The sequence below is a fragment of the Caretta caretta genome, chromosome 3, assembly GCF_965140235.1.
Source record: "Caretta caretta isolate rCarCar2 chromosome 3, rCarCar1.hap1, whole genome shotgun sequence".
Lineage (NCBI taxonomy): Eukaryota > Metazoa > Chordata > Testudines > Cheloniidae > Caretta > Caretta caretta.
Window position 1 is genome coordinate 54637000 of NC_134208.1, and position 24915 is coordinate 54661914.

Here is a 24915-nt window from a genome sequence, read left to right on the forward strand (position 1 = left end):
TATTTACAGTCTGATATACTGTAGATTTTATATTGACAGTGCAGAACTGCATCAGAGAAGCTTGTGGGGTTGCTGGCAACTGGGTAAGAAAGAGTTCTAGGGTTTTTGGAAACCCAGGAAAGTGTGAAAAGCAATTTAGGATTATGGGAAAAGTACATTAAGTCGATGTTCCTGTTAAATTGATCAGCAGTGAAATAGTTAACAGTGTTAAAACTCATGGGTGAGATTTTCATAAAGGGGAATTAGGCACTCAACTCCCGTGTGCCCAGCTTTCTTCGCTGCTTTTGAAAACCCCACTCTATAAGTTCATCTTTATGCTTCAGAGTTTAACAAACTATTGAAAAGAATGAGGCAGTTCACATCTCCCAAAGGTCGTGTTTCAGGCTGGTTGCATTCTCAGAAAGGCTGTACTCCATTGGTTTACACTTTCAATGTTCTCTTCATAACCAGGAGGGATAGAAGTATCTTTAAAAAAAGAAAAGGAAAGAAAAGTTCAGAGTGGAGTTATTTAGGAATAGCTCTTCTAAAAAACCCATGGATAGACATGCTTTTAGATCCTGGAAGCACAATTCTGTGACAACCTCCCCACTCCCTCACCACAGGGCTCCATGAATTCTCCCCTTCCCTTGTGGCAGCCAGGGACATGTCTACATATACTGTGCCACAGCAGCACAGTTGTACCGATGCAGCTGCCCCACCCCACCATGTCTGGTGAAGACCCTCTATGCTGACAGGAGACAGCGCTCTCCCATCGGCATAATAAAACCACCTCTGTGAATGGCAGAAGCTATGTTGGCAGGAGAAGCTCCCACCAACATAGCACTCTGCACATGAGCACTTATTTCAGTGTAACTTATGTCGCTCAGAGGGGTGGTTTATTTACACCCCTGAGTGACATAAATTATGCCAACATAAACTGTAGTGTAGACATAGCCTTAATCCCTCCCTCCCCTCTCCTCAGAGAGGGGACGTGTTATTCCTTGACTTTAGCAAAGCTTTTGACACGGTCTCCCACAGTATTCTTGCCAACAAGTTAAAGACGTATAGCCTGGATGAATGGACTATAAGGTGGATAGAAAGTTGGCTAGATCATTGGGCTTAACAAGTAGTGATCAATGGCTCCATGTCTAGTTGGCAGCCGGTATCAAATGGTGTGCCCCAAGGGTCAGTCCTGGGGCCAGTTTTGTTCAATATCTTCATTAATGATCTGGAGGATGGTGTGGATTGCACCCTTAGAAAGTTCACAGATAACACTAAACTGGGAGGAGTGGTAGATAGGCTGGAGGGTAGGGATAGGATATAGAGGGACCTAGACAAATTAGAGGATTGGGCCAAAAGAAATCTGATGAGGTTCAACAAGGACAAGTGCAGATTCCTGCACTTAGGACGGAAGAATCCCATGCACTGCTACAGACTAAGGACCGAGCGGCTAGGCAGCAGTTCTGCAGAAAAGGACCTAGGGGTTACAGTGAGCAAGAAGCTGGATATGAGTGAACAGTGTGCCCTTGTTGCCAAGAAGGCTGTCATAAACATACAGCTAAAGTAGCCTAGAATTCCTCTTTACCTGTAAGGGGTTAAGAAACTCAAATAGCCTGATTGGCACCTGACCAACAGGACCAATGGGGAAAGAAGATACTTTCAAATCTTGGGAAGGGGGAAGGTTTTGTTTGTGCTCTTTGTTTTGTGTGGGGGTTCTCTCTTGGGACTGAGAGGGGCCAGACAGAAATCCATCTTCTCCAACCCATCCAAATCCAAGTCTCCAATATTGTAGCCAGCATAGGTAAGCCAGGCAAGGTGGATTAGTTTATCTTTTGTTTTTCTTGTGAATTTTCTTTGTGCTAAGAGGGAGGTTTATTCCTGTTTTCTGTAACTTTAAGGTTTTGCCCAGAGGTGAATCCTCTGTGTTTTGAATCTGAATACCCTGTAAAGTATTTTCCATCCTGATTTTACAGAGATGATTTTTACCTTTCTTTTTTTTTTTAAATCAAATCCTTCTTTTAAGAACCTGACTGATTTTTTCATTGTTCCAAGACCCAGGAGTTTGGATCTTTGATCATTTTGTAACCAATTGGTTAGGATATTATTCTCAAGCCTCCCCAGAAAAGGGGGTGTAAAGGCTTGGGGGGATTGCTGGGGGAAGAGGAACTCCGGGTGGTCCTTTTCCCTGGTTCTTTGTTAAATCACTTGGTGGTGGCAGCGTTACTTTAATCCAAGGTACAAGGGAGAATTTGTGCCTGGGGAGTTTTTAACCTAAGCTGGTAGAAATCAGCTTAGGGGGTCTTTCATGTGGGTCTCCACATATGTACCCTAGAGTTCAGAGTGGGGAGTAAATCCTGACAAAGACTAACAGCATTTTGGGCTGTATAAGTAGGGACATTGCCAACAGATCAAGGGACATGATTATTCCCCTCTATTTGGCATTGGTGAGGCCTTATCTGGAGTACTGTGTCCAGTTTTGGGCCCCACACTACAAGAAGGATGTGGAAAAATTGGAAAGAGTCCAGCGGAGGGCAACAAAAATTATTAGGGGGCTGAAGCACATGACTTATGAGGAAAGGCTGAGGGAACTGGGATTATTTAGTCTGCAGAGGAGAAGAATGAGGGGGGATTTGATAGCTGCTTTCAACTACCTAAAAGGGGGTTTCAAAGAGGATGGATCTACACTGTTTTCAGTGGTAGCAGATGACAGAACAAGGAATGATGGTCTCAAGTTGCAGTGGGGGAGGTATAGGTTGGATATTAGGAAAAACTTTTTTTCACTAGGAGGGTGGTGAAACGCTGGAATATGTTACCTAGGGAGGTGGTGGAATTTCCTTCCTTAGAGGTTTTTAAGATCAGGCTTGACAAAGCCCTGGCTGGGTTCTATTTAGTTGGGGATTGGTTCTGCTTTGAGCAGGGGGTTCGACTAGATGACCTCCTGAGGTCTCTTCCAACCCTGATATTCTATGATTCTATGACCCTGCATCAGCAGAGCTGGGATGAACAGCCTCTGTGACTTCTGAACCCCAGTAATAATTTCAGCACAACACACATTCCATAATTAGTTCTGAATATCTATCTGCTCTGATGATATATCATCCTCTCTGACTTTCTCTCTCCCTGGTTGATTCAAGTACCACAGTCCCTCTGTGTCTGCAACAGCAACTTTACCAGGAACTGGAGAGCTCAGGGCATGCTATCCCTTCCTCTGCCCTCACGAGACCACTTTCATTCAGCACGGGAAGGCATAGGAAGAGCAATGAGAGAAAAGTTGTCTTCATTGTCATGAGAGAGGACAACATGGAGTGGAGAGAAGATCAAGGATAAGTGGTTATTTTAGCAGGGTTTCAGTATGGTGAAAAAGGTAAATAATTAAATAGAATGTGGTATTTTGGAAAATAGAAATAGGCAAAATTTTTAAAAAAATGGTTTGGATCTATAACATTGTGCACCTGGCTAGACTATTGAATCATTTGATTTTATTCCTGATATATTTGTCCTCCTTTACTTTTTCCACCTATGGTTTGTTACAATAATTTGTGATGTCTTTTCATTAATTAAACTGTAAACTCTGAGGACTTGGGGAGTTATCTCAATAGAAATAAATACTAATAGTAGTGCAGTGTTCCCAAACCACAGGCCTTCAGAAATCACTAATCATTATTCCCAAAATAATGAGAGTGGGCTTGAAAAATCACAAGAATTGTAAAAATAACTCTTGGGTCCTTTTATTTGCCTCCGGTGTGTCAACTTTTAGGGTTCATATTTTCCTGATCTTTCTCCACAACCACGATGACTAAAAACTTACTTTTTATTTTTTTAAAGAAAGCTGAGATTCAGGTTTATTCATGACTTCAGGAACTGGCAGGGAGAGGTGGGAAAATAAAACATATGAGCACAATGACCAGGGTGATGTCAGGCATGTGTCTTGTTAGTATGCCTTTTTATTATTTTTATATAAACTATTCCATAACGTCCTTCTTCCCAAATATTGTTAAGTGTCTGATTGCTTTTCTTACCCCCACTTGTAACTTTTACCCCAATATCGCTTTAAACAGAAGTTATTGCCCAGGCTATTATATGCTCATTGATTAATGTTTTAGTATTTTTTAAAATTGACAACACAATTTCCCCTCTTACACCAAAGTCAACTCCATGGATAGCATACCCCAATATCACTCTACGGGCTTCTTTAATGCACCTTCCTGTCAGCAGAAATGAACAGAAGACTCTCCACTCTTCAGCGTGAGAGCAAGGATCACTCTCTGTCAGGTCCATCACTATCATGTATCCCCTTCTGCTCTATTCACTACTGTTGGCACAGAATATTCCCTGCAAAGCAGCCTTTTATCAGGGAGAGAGCAGTTCTTCAGGGAGCTGTTAGCTCCAATTGGGTGAGTTGCAGGGCAAATTGGCTTTCCATCAATAGGACACATGAGCTGACCATGAACCAATTCAATGATTCTCCTGCTTCAGCTGGATCTGTAAACAGGCGGCTCCAATCCAAAAATCCAGGAACTGACCAGAAAAGAAGTAAAATTCAGGATTTTCCATGCAGGTGAAGAGGCCTGAATTGGCCTATACACACTGAAGCATAGATTGGAGGTGAACCATGAGAATTGAGGGCTGTGGAATAAATTGCATTTTTTATGCACTTTTGACCACCACACTTGTACTCTGTGCATTCATCCAACTCCTCCAAGACTATTTCCAGTATTCCATACCTTTGGGAACATATTCTCTGGCATTCACCAACATTTCCTTCTTGTCCTCCACATATGGATATCCTCCTGAAAAATTACACTGATCTGAGGTGCAGGGTGGACCATATTCAGTCCTTTACCAGCAGTAGGTTAAGACATCTCCCAAACCCACCAACTCCACTATGGGACATCACAGAAGAACAAACTTTAAGGAGTGAAAGTTTTCGCATACCTAATTTGGAAACAGATTCTGTAGGGCTGAGACCTCGAAGCAGTGTTTCAACCTTAGAGGTTGAATCCAGGCACTACTGCTTTGTAAATGTATGGCATAAGGACGATGTGACTGCTTTGCAGACATCTATAATGGAAATATCCCTGAGGCATGCAATGAAGTGCCTCAGTTCTAATCTTCCTTGACATGGTTCTCAGCTTTACGCCAATCAGACAATAATTTAGACCTGGTCTTCTTGGTAATGGCATTGCCCATGAAACTGGTGTCAAATGAAGTGAAACGTTGGTTGACAAAGGCTTTCAAAATAGCACCCGAGCACCTTTCAGCCTTAAGCGCATGAAGAAAGGTAGCATGGGCATGGGCATTTGGGCAGGAAAATATGCTCATTAAGGAGCATGTCTGAAACCACTTTGGAGAGGAATCTTGGAGAAATCTGTGGTGCCACCTTAGCCTTGTAAAATTTGGTATAAAATAGGTCAATCACTAGGGCCTGAAGCTCACTCACTCTGAAAGTTGAAGTTATTGCATGATCCTCCATGTAAGAAACTGGAGCTCACGGGTACTGAGTTAGGTAGGAATCCTTTAGCAAGATGGGTAGAGAACAATGTAGAAGAGAGCATTTTTATGAACAGGATCCTAATATACATGGCAGCACTATATGTTTGTGTATATATATATACACAACTTTTAAACTGAAGAAGCCAGGACTCATCAATTCAGTGCAAACATATCCTAGTCCTAAGAATGAAAAAAGGGCCATGAAAAACATATCTAAAGGCGGGTCCACAAAACACTCTCACAAAAGGACAGGGTTTGTACACATAGGTCCCAATCCAATTGTACATATAGGTCCCAATCCAATTCTTCATTCAATAAGTGAGTGAGTGATTGTCTTGCAGTGTATACTGCAGGAGTTTCAGTTGGGAAGAAATGAAAGAGAGTCTCAGATCAGTAAGCAAGATGCAGGCTTTCCTGAGGTAACGAATGCTATTATATAGAGTACAAGTGCTGAAAGCCTGTGGCATCATGCACATTCCACTTGTGTGAAACTTACAGAGTACTTCAGTGATGTAGTGTCTAGAAGATGACTGGACTAAATAGAAAATCACCAGCAGAAATTTTGAAAAATATTTATCTTATAAATACAATAAATCTCTTAACTGGGAATGATCGATAATAACATTTATAGCCAAAAGAGAATGTAGATGGTAATTCCAGTGCTTCTAACTAAAAGCAAAATATGACTTTGTGGAGTAAAGCAAGACTAGCTCTTAGGTATATTAAGAGACCTGGGTTTGGTTCTCAACTCTGATATTGACTTATGGTGTAAAGTTGGGCAAGTCACTTAGGCCAAGATTTTCAAGTGACTAGTGGTTGTGGGTGCTTAAGGGGGGCTTTTGGGTGCCCATCTTTAAATATATAGAAGGAGCCTGTATTTCAGAGGATAGTGCTTGGCACTATCTGGAAATCAAACTTCTATAAGATGTTTCAAATTTGGCACCCAAAATCACTAATCATTTGAGAAAATAATAGCTTTCAATAACATCCTCCTTGCTGATGCCCTGCAGTTCTCTCTAATGCTCCCTGCCCCTCTCCCAAGCTCCTGCTTGGTCCACATAGCTGTTCCTTGATCATCTTCAATGCTTGATTGATCTTCACAGCTACTCTCCTTTGCCTTCTGTGACAGTCCTCTATCCCTCTTCTTTTTTGTGATATTCTTCTCTCCTCTGCTCACATTTGTTGCTTTCTCTCCAGTTATCTCAGGGACTAACATTTCTTCACAGAATCTATCAAAATGGATTTAAAGTTTGGTTTCAAAGGAAATGATGCTTAAATGAAGCTGAAGCATCACTTAAGTTCTGTACACCAGAGTTTACACATGTATAAAATGGGATATTTTTACTGAATGGGAGCCTTAGTAAACACTGAAATGTCTAAAATATCTGTCAGTATATTAAAAAGTAACATATCTAAAGCATTAGAAAACCTGTGCATACAGCTTAAGAACTACACCATGCAGTAGAAAATCTACATTTACTAATTGTCAGAAAAATCTCAAATATTTTGGAAGCCATCTCTGTTTTTTCTAATTATCATTATCATTTGTCTTTTCTTTTGAACAGAGAAAACATTTCACACCAGCACTGTAATCTTATGCAAGCAAGCTAAGGAATCAATATCTTTCTCTTTTTGTCTAGCCTTTCCAACTTCTCCAGACTGTCATGATCATGTTGCTTCCTCATCTGCAGTCTTCAATTATTTACGGGCAAACTCAGCCCCACAAAATGGTTATTATTGTGGATCAGCCTGGGCCCAGAGTAATGTTAAAAATACCACAGGGGATTGTTTTTATTTTGTCAAGAAAACATAACTAATTGTAGCATTGTTTACTGTGCCAGGTGCCATGTCCAATCAGTGTCAAAGAGAATCTTAGGTCCTCTGCTGGAAAGAAGAATTGCTTACATAGTCTATCTTATTGCTGCCAGCTACAAGCTCAGTTTGCCTCCCTTGTAAATAACCACTATACCTGTACTTGAAATTTCTTCATGAAAGAGACAGACCTTTTTTTTTTTTTTGGCCTTGACCTACTTTAACACTTAGGGAAATGAATAACTTCTCAATATTCCCTAGAGTTTGTTACTACCACCCAGCTCGTGACAAAGACTTATTGCATCTGCTAAACTTCAGCTGAACTTGCATTGTTTGCTGTACTTCAAATAATTGTTAAAGCTTGAAAGATCAAACAAGGGTTTATGCAGAAGCATGGTGTTCTTTTCTTCAAAAAAAACTTGGCAGCACTACATGTTTGTAATGTAGTGTACAAAGAATTATAAAAGTTAACTATGGCTCCTTTTTAGTAATTTTTAAACTTAATTTGTTCCTTTTTCAGTGCTGCAACTTGGCATCATAATGCTGCAGGTCTTATTCTTTGCATTCAAAATTCCCAGTGACTCTCACAGGAGTTCTTAGTGCGCAAGGAATGTAAAATTGGGCTCTGTAAGTTACCTCAGATATTTAAACAAAAAAAAAAAAATACCATCAGCATATTATAACAGCAACAACACTGCTCCAGGAACATGCTATTTTTAAAATGGAAATTACCTATAATTGACACAACAATAGATAAGTTGTTAAGTACAAAAGTTTAGTGGAATTTCTGATATCTGAATAATTTAGCTCACCTTAATTTCAGCACCATATGGCTAACTGAAAACCAGTATAAAATGCCCAAAGTAGGGCTTGAGGTGCCAATATAAATGGGGAATCTTGATTAACTGAAAGGATGCTAACAAACAGAGTAAATAATAGCAATTGAAGAGGCCTCAGGAGGGCCTGTAAAACAGAAGGAGACAGGGCTTTTTCCTTAGTCTATACCTCTCACATGATTGCCTACACTATGGGCTGCATCCTTCAGGCTATGCCGGAGAAAATCAGGTTCCTTCTTCCTTGAGCTCTGCCACTGTAGGCGCATCTTTCTTGGTCCAGTGTCACCATGCACCTTAGACTCTGCTTCTTCCTTATGTGAGCTCCCAGGCTATCCAGCCAAATAGAAGCTGCCATTTTGCTGCTACTGTTAGTCTTGTATCTCAGTCTTCTCTTCAAACATCTGCTGCATTCTCAACTGAGGACTGTAGGTGGATATTTTTCAATGATTTTCCTAGGTTGCTTTTGTTGGGCCTCCACACCTCTCATTGCAAGACATTTTATCTCCCTTTTTAAATGAATACCCTACAGATATTTGTAATCAGTTATTGTCTCCTGCCTTAGAAGTCATTTGGCTAAACTGTATGCATATTTAGGATCTGATCCTGAAATCCTTACTCACTATCTCTCTCAACATCTTCACAAGACAATGTGAGAAGAAAGGTATAAGGGAAAGTCCAGAATGTGTTACATTTACCTGAATTAAAAATAAGAAAATAAATGTATTGGATCATATTGCTTTTATTCAAATGGCACAGCAGAACCCAAGGGGAGAAGTGGGGGAAGGGTTAAACAAGAAGAAAATCTTCAGTTTTGGTTTTTCATTGTTTGTAGCAGGACTGGATTTAGGTGTGATGATTGGTGGGAAGGCAGAGTGCAGTGCTGGGGCTTCTTATATTAACTAGGAGTCTCCCTGTGTTAAATTCATGTTGATAGAACATATAGACTCAAAGAGTCAAAGGTGCTAACATGACCCTGAAACTGTCCAATACTAAACAGTGTTACACAATGTCTGGGTTTGGTATACAGAGACTTCGGCCTGCTTAGTACCATGGCAAACACAGCATTAAATATCCTTTTAACATTTTATTAAAGATACAGAAAAAGAAGGAAAAGCAGTTAAAGCTTTTCAAACATAAAGTATTAAATAAGGCTTTTATTTTAATGATAACTCTTGTTCCCTTTTCTTTTAGCTCTTTAACATTTTCATAGGGAAACATTCTTTGTTTGACAGTCTTTTAGATACTATAAAGATGGCAATAACTGTCTTTTCTATGAAAAGAGAAGAAGTTGGTTGAAATGGGCTGGAACTGTTGTTATTGAAGTCTGATCCCATTTCCTAGAAGATAAAATAAGACAAACACACAAGAAAGAGGAAAGAAAAGAACAGCAAAGATAGAAAACACAGCTTCTGTCTCTGGCATTGATTCTCATTTGCAGTCTAACTGCTGGAGAAATACATAGTCTTATAGGCACTTTGAGACATGGCACATTGGATCAGCATTGGGCTATTTAAGACATTGCTGTTATCTGCCTCTTTCTGGTCACAGGCTTACAACAGGGTTGCAAAATCTGCAGTCTTTGCCAACTAAGCCAGACTCTGATTAAACAGAAGCCAACTGGAAGGAAAAGAAATAAGATGGGGAAGGGAAAGGACACATGAGGGTGGAGGGGTGAAGTGACAAAGTCTCACATCCCAGGTGGTGGTCAGGATTTAGCCAGAGCCAGGGGAGGTGGTGATGTCACCTGGATTCCTCTTTTGGCCCAGTCTGGTCAGGATTAGGATGACAAAGGCCCATCAGTGTCATAGTGAATCTTGGGGCCCCAGAAGACAGTGGGAGTGGCTGCCATGATGGTGAAGAGTGCAACTTCCTGTTCACTCCTCTCCCAGCCAGCAGTCATTGTCAGAAGGCTTCTTCTTCTTGATTTTTTCCCCAAAAAGTATTTTCTTACAAGAACCCCAAAAGGGAGCAATTGGATGAATAGCTCGTACCCTCATTATTTTGTCCAAAATATAGGCCTAAATTTTGGTTTGTTGATTTCCAGTTACACATCTTTCTTGTTTATCAAGCATGATTTTAACACAGTCCTTGGATTATATCAGCCATCTTTTTTCTTCTTCTTCTTCTTTTTTTTTTTTTTTGATTAGTGTAGCCTATCTCCCTTTTGAAACTTTTCCCATCAATGTTTATTGTTATAGGTTACCGTGACATTTTATGAACTTTCAGTCACTTTTCACAGTTGATTTTACAAGTAAGGTAAATTTGTGGGCCCAACTATTACAACACACCCCATGCTGTAAGAGTGAAATGATTGATTCTGGGAAGGAGAGACTCACACAGGTGTTGTGCTCCTGTGCAGAGTCCCACTGAATTTGTATCCAGTATTGACAACAAATTAATGAATATGAAATTAATTTTACTAACCCACAGTAAGGGTGCTAATGCAGGTTAAATGGGAAACAGGGCAGATTTTGAGTGCAATGTTTTGCACACCTGTCTTTGTTGTGTGGTCTGACAATTGGTTATGCCTATCTGTAAGAAGGGTCTGAGTTGAGCTCTTTCCTGACATATAGTGACACAATAGGGGAAAAGACTTCAGGAGCACTGCGTATTTGCATGAACACACCTACTCTACCTAGGTGTTCAGCAGACAGAACTGCTTTACCAAAGTAATCAATTTTGGCTGTTTTTGGGTTACAAATCACTTTGGCATTGAATGCTTGGGTAATGAAATGTTTTTATCCTTATTGCACAAGTAACGGGCAGCAGAACTGCGCTTAGCATGCACTGATTGAGGGGGTCATCCTATACTGAGCCTCACTTACTAAGCAGGGTGAGGATGCCAAATCTCACTGAAGATGAGGAGTGGAGACAGGTGTTCCTAACTGATGGTATGGGGGTCCGCCCACAGAGTCCTGGCACCATTTGACTCTTCCCTCTCCAGTGTTTAAAGATAGAGCTGACTGGACTCAAATTGAGAGTCCGTGTTTCTGTTCAGTGGATTGCTAGAGCTGAAATCATTCATGAGCAGCTCTAAGGGCTGAGCTTTATGACCTGGTATGGGGACAGTGTGGCAGTGACAGACAGCAGAGGCACTGGCATAGTGGTTCCCTGCTACCAGTGAAATAAATAAGAGCAGAAATCACTAAGAACTGGACTAAGAGGTTGAACCTCAGAACATGACATCCCAAAAGTGGCAGTGATAGCAGTGGCAGAGATGAGAGATGGCAGCGAGTGTCCAGTGGCAGCAGAGATAACAGCACCAGTGAGAAGCAGCAGAAATTACAGTGGCAGCAGCTGCAGAGGCATTGCTCAGTGCCACCATCCTATTTTCAGGGATCGGAAATGGACCCATGTGAATCCACCTCTGAACTCTGGATTGTCACTAACTAAGGACAACCAACTATGAGTGGGATGGAGCTCAAAGAAAGGGGAGTGGCATGTTAAAGGGAGATTCATTCATCAGACGTTCACACGAAAAGGTGGAAAACTGAGGCAAAGAACACTATGGAGAGGGTGTTTTCTTGTGCTTCATGCTTTAGAATTGTGGTTGCATTGTTTTCCCAAAGTAATGCCGGGTTCACTTTTCCTTGTAATGAAAGTTTTCTTTCATATACACAGACTCAGAACTTGTGAGTGAGGAAGTACCCAGGATTGGTGTTTTGGTTTTTCCAGATTACTGCGTGGGTTCTTGTCAAGGTTCCTTCCCCACTCTGAACTCTAGGGTACAGATGTGGGGACCTGCATGAAAGACCCCCTAAGCTTATTCTTACCAGCTTAGGTTAAAAACTTCCTCAAGGTACAAACTTTGCCTTGTCCTTGAACCCTATGCTGCTACCACCAAGCGTGTTAAACAAAGAACAGGGAAAGAGCCCACTTGGAGATGTCTTCCCCCCAAAATATACCCCCAAGCACTACACCCCCTTTCCTGGGGAAGGCTTGGTAAAAATCCTCACCAATTTGCATAGGTGAACACAGACCCAAACCTTGCATCTTAAGAACAATGAAAAAACAATCAGGTTCTTAAAAGAAGAATTTTAATTAAAGAAAAAGTAAAAGAATCACCTCTATAAAATCAGGATGGTAAATACCTTACAATCAGATTCAAAACATAGAGAATCCCTCTAGGCAAAAACTTAAGTTACAAAAAGACACAAAACCAGGAATATACATTCCATTCAGTACAACCTATTTTACCAGCCATTTAACAAAAGGAAATCTAATGCATTTCTAGCTAGATTACTTACGAACTTAACAGAAGTTCTGAAGAGCATTCCTGACCTGGTCCCGGAAAAATCATCACACAGGCATACAGAGCCTTTGTTTCCCCCCACCACCATCCAGCTTTGAAAGTATCTTGTCTCCTCATTGGTCATTTTGGTCAGGTGCCAGCGAGGTTATCTTAGCTTCTTAACCCTTTACAGGTGAAAGGGTTTTTTCCTCTGGCCAGGAGGGATTTTATAGTTCTGTATACAGAAACGTGGTTACCCTTCCCTTTATATTTATGACAGTTCTCAAAACCAGTTCTGTTTTGTATTGTTACGAGGAACCTCTAGATATTGAATCCAACCTTTGTTGCTGCCGACTGGGGCTGGGGCACATGCCAACTTGGGCTGGGGCACATGACTTACAAGGAGAGCCTGAGGGAACTGGGGTTATTTAGTCTGTAGAAGAGAAGAGTGAGGGGGGATTTGATAGCAGCCTTCAACTACCTGAAGGGGGTTCCAAAGAGGATGGAGCTAGGCTGTTCTCAGTGGTGGCAGATGACAGAAGAAGGAGGAATGGTCTCAAGTTGCAGTGAGAGAGGTCTAGGTTGGATATTAGGAAACACTATTTCACTAGGAGGGTGGTGAAGCACTGGAATGGACCTAGGGAGGTGGTGCAATCTCCATCATTAGAGGTTTTTAAAGCCTGGCTTGACAAAGCCTTGGCTGGGATGATTTAGTTGGTCCTGCTTTGAGCAGGGTGTTGGACTAGATGACCTCCTGAGGTCTCTTCCAACCCTAATCTTCTATGATTCTATGATTTTCACCTGGCAGATGAGTTACATTTCAGACCACCACTTTGGCTCCATTCCTACAATTGGCTCCATTTCGGCAACTTTCTGTGCCTGTGGAAAACCCCACAAACTGAAATGGTTCTCTATGCACAGATCCAATGATGGGATTAGGGTCTTTGTTTCCTCGCCTGTAAAGTGGAAGTTATAATTGTTGGAAAGCACAGCAAGTGCTTTCAAGATAAAAAATGCTTTAAAAGTACTTCAAAAGTAAATACATATGATTTTTTAAAGGTATACATACGTTGACAAGCTTTGCCAACAGTAACAGCGTGATAACGGAGAGAGCTTTTGTAAGTCACCAAAGCTCAGAATCCTGAGATGATTATAGAACAGCCTTATTCTGTGTGTGTTTGTGTGTGTGTGTGTGTTGCATTTTCTCAGACTTTTAAAAATGGGCTTTTAAAATATTTATTTTTTAAAATATATTTTTTTCCTTTTAGCCCGCTTGATTTTTTTTCTGAGCTTTTATTTATTTAAAATTTAGCATGGAAAGAGAAAATGATTGTTTCCTACTAAAAGGGCTCTAAGTTCCTGTGACTATCATAGCATGCTATGTAGTAACCCTTGCAATATGATATCATGCCTAAGCAAAATTCTGAAATGGGAACAGCTACAACATTTGCAATACTGCAGATTGTTAAAAAATTAGGGCTGTCAATTAATCGCAGTTAACTCATAAGATTAACTCTAAAAAAAATGGCAATTAAAACAATCATGATTAATTGCAGTTTTAATCACACTGTTAAACAATAGAATACCAATTGAAATTTATTCAATATTTTGGATGTTTTTCTACATTTTCAAATATATTTATTTAAATTACAACACAGAATACAAAGTACACATTGCTCACTTTATATTATTATTTTTATTACAAATATTTGCACTGTAAAAATGATAAACAAAGGAAATAGTATTTTTCAGTTCACCTCATACAAGTACTGTAGTGCTATCTTTTTATCATGAAAATGCAACTTACAAATGTAGAATTATGTACAAAAAATAACTTCATTCAAAAACAAAACAATGTAAAACTTTAGAGTCTACAAGTCCACTCAGTCCTACTTCTTGTTCAGCCAATCACTAAGACAAACAAGTTTGTTTACATTTATGGGAGATAATGCTGCCCACTTCTTATTTACAATGTCACCAGAATGTAAGAACTGGTGTTCGAATGACACTTTTATAGCCAGCATTGCAAGGTATTTACATGCCAGATATGCTAAACATTCATATGCCCCTTCATGCTTCAGCCACCATTCCACCAGCTTCCAGGCTGATGACACTCATTATAAACACATAATGCATTAATTAAATTTGGGACTGAACTCCCTGGGAGAGAATTGTATGTCTCCTGCTTTGTTTTACCCACATTCTGCCATATATTTCATGTAGTCTCAGATGATGACTCAGCACATGTTGTTCATTTTAAGAACACTTTTGCTGCAGATTTGACAAAACGCAAAGAAGGTACCAATGTGAGATTTCTAAAGATAGTTACAGCACTACACTAAACCTTAAACCACAGGTTTAAGAATCTGAAGTGCCTTCCAAAATCTGAGACAGATGAGGTGTGGAGCATGCTTTCAGAAGTCTTAAAAGAGCAACACTCCATTGCAGAAATTACAGAACCCGAACCACCAAAAAAGAAAATCAACCTTCTGCTGGAGGCATCTGACTCAGATTATGAAAATGAACATGAGTCGGTCCACACTGCTTTGGATTGTTATCGAGCAGAATCTGTCATCAGTCTGGATTCATGTCCTCTGGAATGCTGGATGAAGCATGAAGAGACATGAATCTTTATTGCACCTGGCATGTAAATATCTTGCAACGCCAGCTGCAACAGTTTCTTGTAAATGCCTGTTCTCACTTTCAGGTGACATTTTCAACAAGAAGCAGGCAGCATTATCTCCTTTAATGTAAACAAACTTGTTTGTCTGAGCGATTGGTTGAACAAGAAATAGGACTGAGTGGAGTTGTACGCTCTAAAGTTTTACATTGTTTTATTTTTGAATGCAGTTATTTTTTGCACATAAGTCTACATTTGTAAGTTCAACTTTCATGATAAAGAGATTGCATTACAGTACTTGTATTATGTGAATAGAAAAATATTATTACTTTTGTTTTTACAGTGCAAATATTTGTAATAAAATAAATATAAAGTGAGCACTGTACACTGTGTATTCCATGTTGTAATTTAAATCAATATATTTGAAAATGTAGAAAACATCCAAAATATTTAAATAAATGGTATTCTATTATTGTTTAGCAGGTGATTAATCACACAATTAATCGTGTGATTAATTACAATTAATTTTTTTCATCATTTAACAGCACTATATAAAATATATATATTTTATTGGCCCAAATTCCACTGATGAAAGAGACAAGCTTTTGAACAAAACAAAGCTCTTCTTCTGGTTTGGGAAAGGTAGAAGAAGAGCTCTTGTCTCTCTCTCCAAGAGGAGTTGGTCCAATTAAAGATATTGCCTCAACTACCTTGTATCTCAATATCCTGGGACCAACACAGCTACAGTTGCACTGCATACATAAAAAAAATTATGACACCAGCTCAAAAAGTGGACACAGATCTTCCTCGGGACAATATATGAGATATTTGACCTTCCAACAAGTTATGTTTCTCACCACCCATTGCACTCAATTCAATAATATAAACCCATCTGGCTTTTATGGAATCCCACTCAACCCACAGCAAACTCAGAGACTTTAATTTCACACGTTGTCTGAAGGATGATTGCTCCAAGAAGCTTTTGCTGAATGTGGCTATTAGTCATCTTTTGGCACCGGGTGTGGTCTCTGCTGCTTTATGGTGGCAGTGGAGAGTTCAGCGATAAGGACAGTCAAATTGATGTTAAATCTCAGAGGAAGAAAATATGTAAGACTTACCACAAGAAGCAAAGATGAGAAAAAACGGTGTGATATCTTTTGTTGTTCTTGGGCTTCCCCTCCTCCCCCTTTTGACAATACCATGCTACTTCCTCATAAATAAAAGTAATAAATCTCATTGCAGTGACTCTGTCAAGCAGGCTGACAGGCTGAACACACATATATAATGCAGTTTCTGAAAAATAATCCATCTGATGCCAGGTCACATGAATGAGCCATGAGCATTTATCAGCAGTGTCTGAATATTTAGAGTAGAAAAAAACAAGATTTGCCTTAAAAGTTACTGTGCTTTGTGACAAATATATTTATGAAGCTTGTAGACAATCAAATGTTGTAAGTGCTGTACAAACACCTAATTTGATAGACCAAGTACATGAGCCAATATACATTAGAAATAGCTCTCTACTGTTTTGCTTTAGATACAACATCTATCATAGCCTGTAATGAAACTGTGAGAACCCGGTATGTCCCTTCCTTTATTCCAGCAGCAATCATAAAATATCTCACGTCAAGTATGTTCAGAGTCCTTTGTGGGTTTCATTTAATTATTTGGCTGAATATAGTCCTGCAGCACAAGTCATGTTCAGTTACCTGGGGTCATTTTGATTCATAGTTGTTCTGCAGATCTGTCATTTATAAATACAAGGGGTCCTCGTATACTCAATCATAAATTGTTCGTTATAGCTTCAATGACTTCACACTTGCTAAAGTCAATAAAATATATGAGATATTGTCTTAGAAAAATGCACAGCTTTCAAAAAATTAAACTTATTTGTATCATCTTCTTAAACATTCAACTGTGCTCTCCGTTCTTGAATTAAATAGACTTCTGATAGAGTTTTAGAGAATTTTAAAAGCCATTGTATGAAAAGCTGTGAAACTTCTTACTTCAGATTTGTTTATGCACTAGTTCTCCAGATTTGCCTTTAGCTAAAAAAAGTAATGATTCTAAATCATAGTCAACTGAATAATGTTTGGATAGTTCAATTCAAACAACAGACACAAAAGACAGTGAAATTAAGGTCATAAGGATACACTTACAGTTTTATATATTTTTGGAAACCCATTACCCTAAAATACACAATGGACTAGATTTTCAAAACAATGTGTTTTGTTTGCACATATACAAAGATGGAATTTTGAATCGAAGTGTCTGCATAAGCAGGTATGCCAAATTTTTAAATGGGATATACAAATCTGTGGGACTTGCCCTGCATTGGTTAGCAAGGGACTAAATGGGTATAGACAATACCTACTATCTTAACTCTCCAGGTGAGGAGTAAAGAACATTGGCAGAGCAAGATCCGGGTGATTACTCATGGCTATTACTAAGCTTCATGAACTCCATGGACAAATAAGATAGAGGGCTAATAGTCTGGTATTTTCCATGATGACTACATTCAAGAAAGAAAGTCTCTCAGTTCAAGTATATCAGATGGTTGCTAAGGAGAACAGTGAGGGGAAGAAGAAAGGAATCCTCTTACTGTGCCTATGGAGTGGCAATGGAGCCTCTCTGTGTAGGTTACTCCAGCCAAATAGTATTTTATATAGCTATAGTGCCTCCCTCAGCATAGGAGGACTCAGAAGATCTACCTAATAGCAGTTCCTCTGACCCTTCACTCTCCTTTTTCTTCTGCCACTGAAATAGCCTAGCCAACACTACTTGCTTTACACATAAGAAAGAATCTACAGAAATAAGCCATAGACACGCTTTCTCCAAGGTATCTTAAAACACATACTCCTTCAGACTTTGTACAATCCCCTAAACAGTGTCATTTTTTAAATAAAGCACAACACCTTTGTTTTATACTCATCCCTACCTCTGGTTGAAAGCATAAACCTTTCACATGGCTCAGATTGTATTCATGACAGAGTGCTGATAATTGCCTATTCCCTCTCTTCACAGATTTATGTTTAACAGCAAATTTTTAAAAGAACGAAAGATAAAAAAAATCTGTCACGTCAACAGGCAGTTTACTGCTTTCATAGACGATAATCATGTTAAAGGACTATTCACTATAAAGGACTATAATGGTCATTCACCATTGTAAATTGCCCACCCAGTAAATAATATTTCAGTTGTTTTTAAGGGGCATTTTATGGAAACTCATTCCTTCTACAATAGCACAGTTTTGTTCTCTTGATAACAACTGCTTTGTTGCTAAATAAAACAAGTTACACATCACCTTCAAATACCAGGCTTAATATTACACCAATACATATGTCCAAAGCCTCTGTTTGAATGAGAAATGAGAAATTAAACTCTAAGCTCCTAAGTACCATTTCTGAGCATAATTTTTGTTCCATGACTGAAAAAGTCTTGTCACAGCTCGTTCTGTTGTATTTTATTTGGTTTATTTTTTTTCTTAATGTGTCTGTCAGAGCAGAGTATAAAATGTGGGTATAAAATGGAACACATTTTCTGTAATATCTTGTGATTCAAAAGAGAGACCTCATCTGTTCCTTATTTTGTGGGGGTGGTCAGTCATAGATAGCTATAATTTTTGCCAGACCATGGCCTACCACAATTTATATACTGAGTTTCTTGCAGTCCAAATTATATTTTCCTGCATGTGCAGTTTGCCATTGGCTGCACTGAGTTAACAGCCAGATGTTCAATATGCTCTTGCCAGGTTTTACATAAGGTGATAATGACAACTCGCGAACTGTTGCATAAACTTCAGCACCTACTAAAATAGTATACACGAGCCCTTGCTAAATTCCTGGGAGTTCAGATGGAATTATTTTTAAATGTTGTAAGCTGAGTGGACTGAAGAATGCCGTTAGAAATTTTAATTTTCTCATAATAAAATTTCTAACGGCATTCTTCAGTCCACTCAGCTTACAATATTTAAAAATAATTCCATCTGAACTCCCAGGAATTTAGCAAGGGCTCATGTATACTATCATCATGATTTTCTGGTACAATGCAAAATCTTTGGTTATTGTGGGCTAGCAGCAGCCTCTGTATTAAGCAACTATTATTTGTTCTTAGCTAAAATTTCAAATGTGGTTGTCTGACAAGAAAATGTGGTTGTCCCATTTTCATGCTGGGGGCTTATTGTCTCATGTAAATTGAAATGAAATATTGTTGCTGCTTAATCTATCTAAAGGCATCTCTCGATTCTAGTTTGACCGTTTTGCCATAGATTATTTTTTTACTCTATTGTTTTTAGACTGCCTGACTCTCCCTTGCTGTTAAATATTTCCTTTTGTCTGCACATTAACCTGAATTTAAATGCATCTGCTGCAACAAGTCTGAGAATATGGGTAAAAACTGAGATTAGTTTATTTCAAATGCAATTAAAAATTCTAGTACCTAAAGTATCATTGTGGAAAATATCTATCTGGTTTGAACCCTAAATCTAATTATATAGAGTAGCACTGATCTAGGGTCTCTGGTTGTGCTGCCTACTACGAATGTGTTTTGTTCCCCTTGAAGCCAGTGAATAGCCTGATGGGGCTGGAAAGTATCAACATTTGTTCTTTCAATCCAAGGGAATTTATTACTGCCAAACAAACACGACAGGAGTTAAAATGATATACATAGAGACATTATTCAGGCTCGCTGTCTTTCTGTTTCTCTCTTTCTTATATGCACACACATACACACACTCTGGACAGTCCTTATCTACTCCCACAGATGAATGCCCCCACCTCCAGCCTCAGCATAAATAAGCTTTCCACTCAAACTTCAGACTAGCTATGCTTGCCCAGAGCGCCAGTGTAAATCAATGCTACTAGGGTCAGACCCTGGCTTCTCAAAGGTGAACCTTTTTCTCCAGCTCCACCACTCAATAATCACATGTAAGCGTGAGCCTCCTCACTCTTGGAGAAATCAGTCCAATCGTGCTGCTGTAGCAGGAGGGACTGAACCTCCCTCCAAAGCAAATTTTCACACAAGGAGATAAAAGTCCAGGAGAACTGCTTTTTTAAGTAATGAAGAGTGTCTGTTGTCATAGATGCCTCAGGAAATGTCTATGTGGCCCAAAAAGGAACAGATAGAAAATTTTCTAATCTTCTCTCTCTCCCTCTCTCAGAAATTCAGTGCTTTCGTGATTTCTTTAACTTCCCTTCTGATTATGAGGTACATGGAACCAGTTAGGAAACAGTCTAATATATGTAGCTACCCTACGTAATTGTTGAGAAGGCTGAGAAAATTGTTGATTTTATGGAGATATTTGGCGAGTGTGCATTACCTTGTTTACATAACGACAGCAAATGTCATGGGTGGGAAATGCTGTTTTGTCCCAAAAGACTCTTTGAGATTTTAATATGTTCCTGTCCCACATTGGGACAATCCCAAGACCTTTTCAATTTTTGGAAAAAACAAAACAGAGCATTGTGTGAGGAACTGTTTACGTCCCTTGGTGAGAACACACATGTGGTATGTGAGAAACCCTGGTTCAAGTTCCTTTGCCAGTCAATATTTAGTTATAAAAAAAAGTAAAACTTTAACTGAAGAGACCCACTCCAGAATAGCCAATATCCTGGTGGGCGGTCAGGATACTCCCTATGTGAGTCTCAACAGGATATTGGGGGGATATTTTAGGGTCTCTCTCTCTCTCTCTCTGAGCAGAAATTCCATCCTGGACCTGAAGGTTTCATCAAGCCTGGTATGTTCCTGTGAAAAGGTTTGGTTCCAACAATAAACTTTTTTTTTTTTAACAATTCCCGACCAGCTCTAATCCTGATCAGCAGGCAGCAGTCTGACAAGGAACAAGCTTTAGGAACACGGAAATTTCTATGCTGCTGGTTAGCCCTGGTCCCTCATTGGCTTAGTGTTCAGATAACTCTGGTGACTCCTTGATGTCTTGATTCTGCACTGTCCTATATTGTGGCTGGGTTGCTAGTCCTGCCCTGGTGGTTGCTTGTCCTGAGCTGGAAGGAGACTCTAGCTGCTTCCTTCCATCAGCTGGAAGAATGTGCTGACTGGACTGCTGGCTCTTGCTCTTCTGCTGCAGGGGCTCTGGCTGCCTCTTATTCCAAGCTTACTGCTGGCACACTCTGCAACTAGAGAGGTAAATGGCTAGTACATAGCCCAGCATTGCTCTAGATATAGGTCCATTCTATGGCACGGATAGATTGCTCTAGGCTATGAGTCTTCCTGGCTGGCTCTCTAAAATTAGGAGCTATAGGACTCTCTCTAATCCCAGATATCACACTTAGAGCAATTCTAACCACAGCAAAGCAACTTTGAGTGTCTCTTTATCTATGAAAATCAGGAGATTTAATCTCCTAAACAGTAGCAGTGCTGAGAATAGAAGCCTACGGGCCCAATCAGGAAGCTTAACAAGTCTGTGCAACTGTTTTGGTTTTCTATTCTGTGCCACTCCAGCTGTAAACATCTAAGAGTCAGCTGTTTGCCAAAGGCAGCTGCCATTTAGGAAAGCAGCATGTTACAGAGGAGACACCCTCTGTGCTTTCTGATGGTGACCTTATTTGCGCTCTTTAGTGTTTTGTTGCACCACTTCCTCTAAATAATAGGCAATCAACTATTACGGAAATGGGTGTCAGTGCAAACCCCAAAGATAGAAGTCATTCATATTCAAATTTGCCCTCAGTGTATGGGAATACTTCAGATTACACATGGTGAGGAAGGGATTGTAAAAAACACAAGAGACATCAGAGAAAGTGAAGAACCAGTGAAGAGGTTTCCTGGGTTGGCGGGGCGGGGAGGGGGGAAATAATAAAAAAAGGAACCAGGTGAGATGGAGTATAAAGATTAAATAGAGGTTTTTAAAAATGTTCCATGTACCAAAATCAAACTTCCTAGCTGAAAGGTGTTTCATGTGAAAAAACAAATAGAAGGAGTGCATACCTGAATTTCTAGCCAGTTTAGAACTTACCACTCCCTGTCATTTTGGTAAATTTTTGTGAGATGCCCTCCCACAACGTGTTGTTATAGTGATAAGCAATCCTGAATTGAGAGAGGCTGCTCAATACTTTTCATATAAAACCCTGAACCTGGAATTACCTGTGAATACAGTTTTAGGCTAGATTATGCCTTGTGGCACAGACCTGAACAAGGGGTGCTGCATTTTATGCCCCACTGCTGGAGTAGACATTGAAGGCACTGAGACATAGACACATCTGTCTGAAACATATTTCCTTTCCTGTTTTGTTGGTGCTCCCAGAGGTGAGTAATTTACTGCTTGCCTACATTGTAAATTCCAAACTGCTTTCTTGCTAGTTAGGCTGCTGTTGCCAGTGAAATGAAAGGGCTGGAACTAAAGCTTGACCCATTCCCACACCTCCCTTCTCTCCTGCTCTGGGACTAATCAGGTGAGGAACCCCATGCACAATCTAGCCCCTGGCGTTTAAGTCCAGAAAGCAAAATTACAGCTCCGGAGCAGAAAACAGAATCATAGCATGTCCCCATCAATTACTTAGCTACATACACTATACTCCATCTCAGGGGGTGGGCGTGGGGGGTTGGGTTTTGTTTGTTCGTTTGTTTGTCTTTGAGGCCAGGACTACATTATAAACACACATCAGTATAACGATGTCAGCCAGGGGTGTGAACAATTCACACCCCTGACTCATGAGGTTAGACGGACCTAACTCAGGGGTGTAGACAGCGCTATGTCAATGGGAAGTCGTCTCTCATCGACATAGCTACCACCTCTCGAGGAGGTCGATTAACTGCGCTGATGGGAGACCCCTCCCATAGGCACAGTAGCTTTTTCACCAAAGTGCTACGGCAGCATGGCTGTGCCCCTGCAGAGCTTTAAGTGTTGACCTGCCATTTCTTCAAATTGTTCTTGGCGGTACCTATCAGGACGGTCATCCTGCCCTTCCTCTTCCTCCAGTTTCTTTTCCATATTATTAAATTTATCTTCCTGAGCAACATCTTTATGTATTTCATTAGGACAATGAAAAACCAAAGTAATTTTCTTTTCCAGTGATTGCATTGTCATCAGTTTCAATTTCCTCGCCTTTTATCCTTTCTGAACCTTTGTCTTGCGATAGCTGGTCAATAAGATTCTTCATTAGCTCCCTTTAACCTCTGCTCGGTAAACTACAAATCCCAGTACCCTCTATACAACACCTTTTCCACATACACATGCACATATACACACTTCCTTTTCTCCTGTAATTTCATAGAAAGTCCCTTTGGTCTCTGCACAAAACTCTGGATGGCGACATCCTGGGTCTGTGCTGTTTTTCATCTGGTACTTCTACTAAATCTGATCAAAATAAATCAAATCTATTAATTCATAACTGGCATTTAAGAAATAACTCAGCTGGAGTTTTCTGAGTAATGTAGGACCTATATATGATAACAGAACATTTGCCACATAATATTGCAGGGTTCTACCTTCACTTTTTTCATAATGCCCTTTTAAGTAACTGCACAAAGCATTCTTTTAATATACTTGATGCTTGGTAAATCTACGATGCTTTTTCAGGAGTAATTTAAATTTCTCAAAAATAAATTGTGGGCCTTATTAGAAATGGTCTTCTCTGGTTGAGGACAGAGGAAGTGAACACTGCTCACTTTTTCAAAGGGCATAACATTGACTGCACTCCTCAAAGCTTTGCTGAGGCAGTGTGCCTGCCACAGGAGCAATATCTTTGGGAGCTCCCACTGAAGTGAAGAACTGTCATATCATCCCAAAGGCTATAGTTTAAAGCTATGATTCATCTCAGAGAGGTTAAATTACTCACCCAAGGCCACAAAATAAATCAGTGTCCAAGTCATGATTAGAACTCCAAGTTCCCCACTCTTGTTCTTATGCTCCTCCCATTCCTCATTCAAGGTGAGATGATGTAGCTATCAATAATAATTTTAATTAGACTCTCAAGTCTGCAATATACTGTATGGGTAACAAAGATATCTAGACCTTGCACTCTGTATTACACAGTTTAAAGTGACAGTGCCAAAATCCTATTTCTAACTGCATCTTAAAAACAGATTTGCAACTCAGCATAATATGGAAATAACATAACAGTGTTTCTTTTCCCTTTCTGAACATCCATTGGACATTGGTCAGAGTTTGCAATTGCCTCCAAAATCACAAATGCCTCTCAGAGATGTGTCTTTTTTGTGGCACTTCAGGTGGCCTGACCTCAGATTTTTTTCCTACCCTCAAAGAAACAAGCGAAGACAAAGATTTTGATGCTGGTGTTCAGAAGCTAATGGGATATTTTCGACCACAGAAATATATTCCCTGTGATAAACATGTGTTCAAGTCAGATATCAGAACAACAGGGTAACTCTGCTGATTATTTGGACCCAGTTTTGGCCCCTGCTATTTAAGCACACCCTGGGATATTAGATATTCAGAAAATTGAACATAAGGCGGTGCTTCCATCAAATCAAACTGGCACAAAATTTCAGAATTGTAACCCCAGTCTGTGATACCCATGCCTTTAGCAATAGTGACAACTGCAGTATACAAATGGAAACATTAATATACCAGCCTATGGTCAAGCAGTTTACTAAGGATCGAAGGCATTCAGGATTATTTTTGGCAAGACCATAATTGGAAGGGGCACCGGAGGAAGTATTCTGAAAACTAAAGACAAAAGGGTGTACTCTTCATGTAGAAACTGAAACATCAGAGATGGAATGTAAAAATTGTATCCTTTTAAAATATATCAGAGCACTAAAGTACAAGGCTGAAATGTTAGGAAATGTTAAACTGTTAATGGGTAAAAAGTGTGTATGATTCAACAACAGAGCAAGTTATAGGTAATTAAGACGTGTGCCAAAGAAAAGGTAATCATAAATGGATTTCTGAATCCCAAAGAACATTTCAGCATACGTTTCAAATAGTTAGCTAAAATCCAAGACCTACAATAGGTTGTGATCAAGGTTTT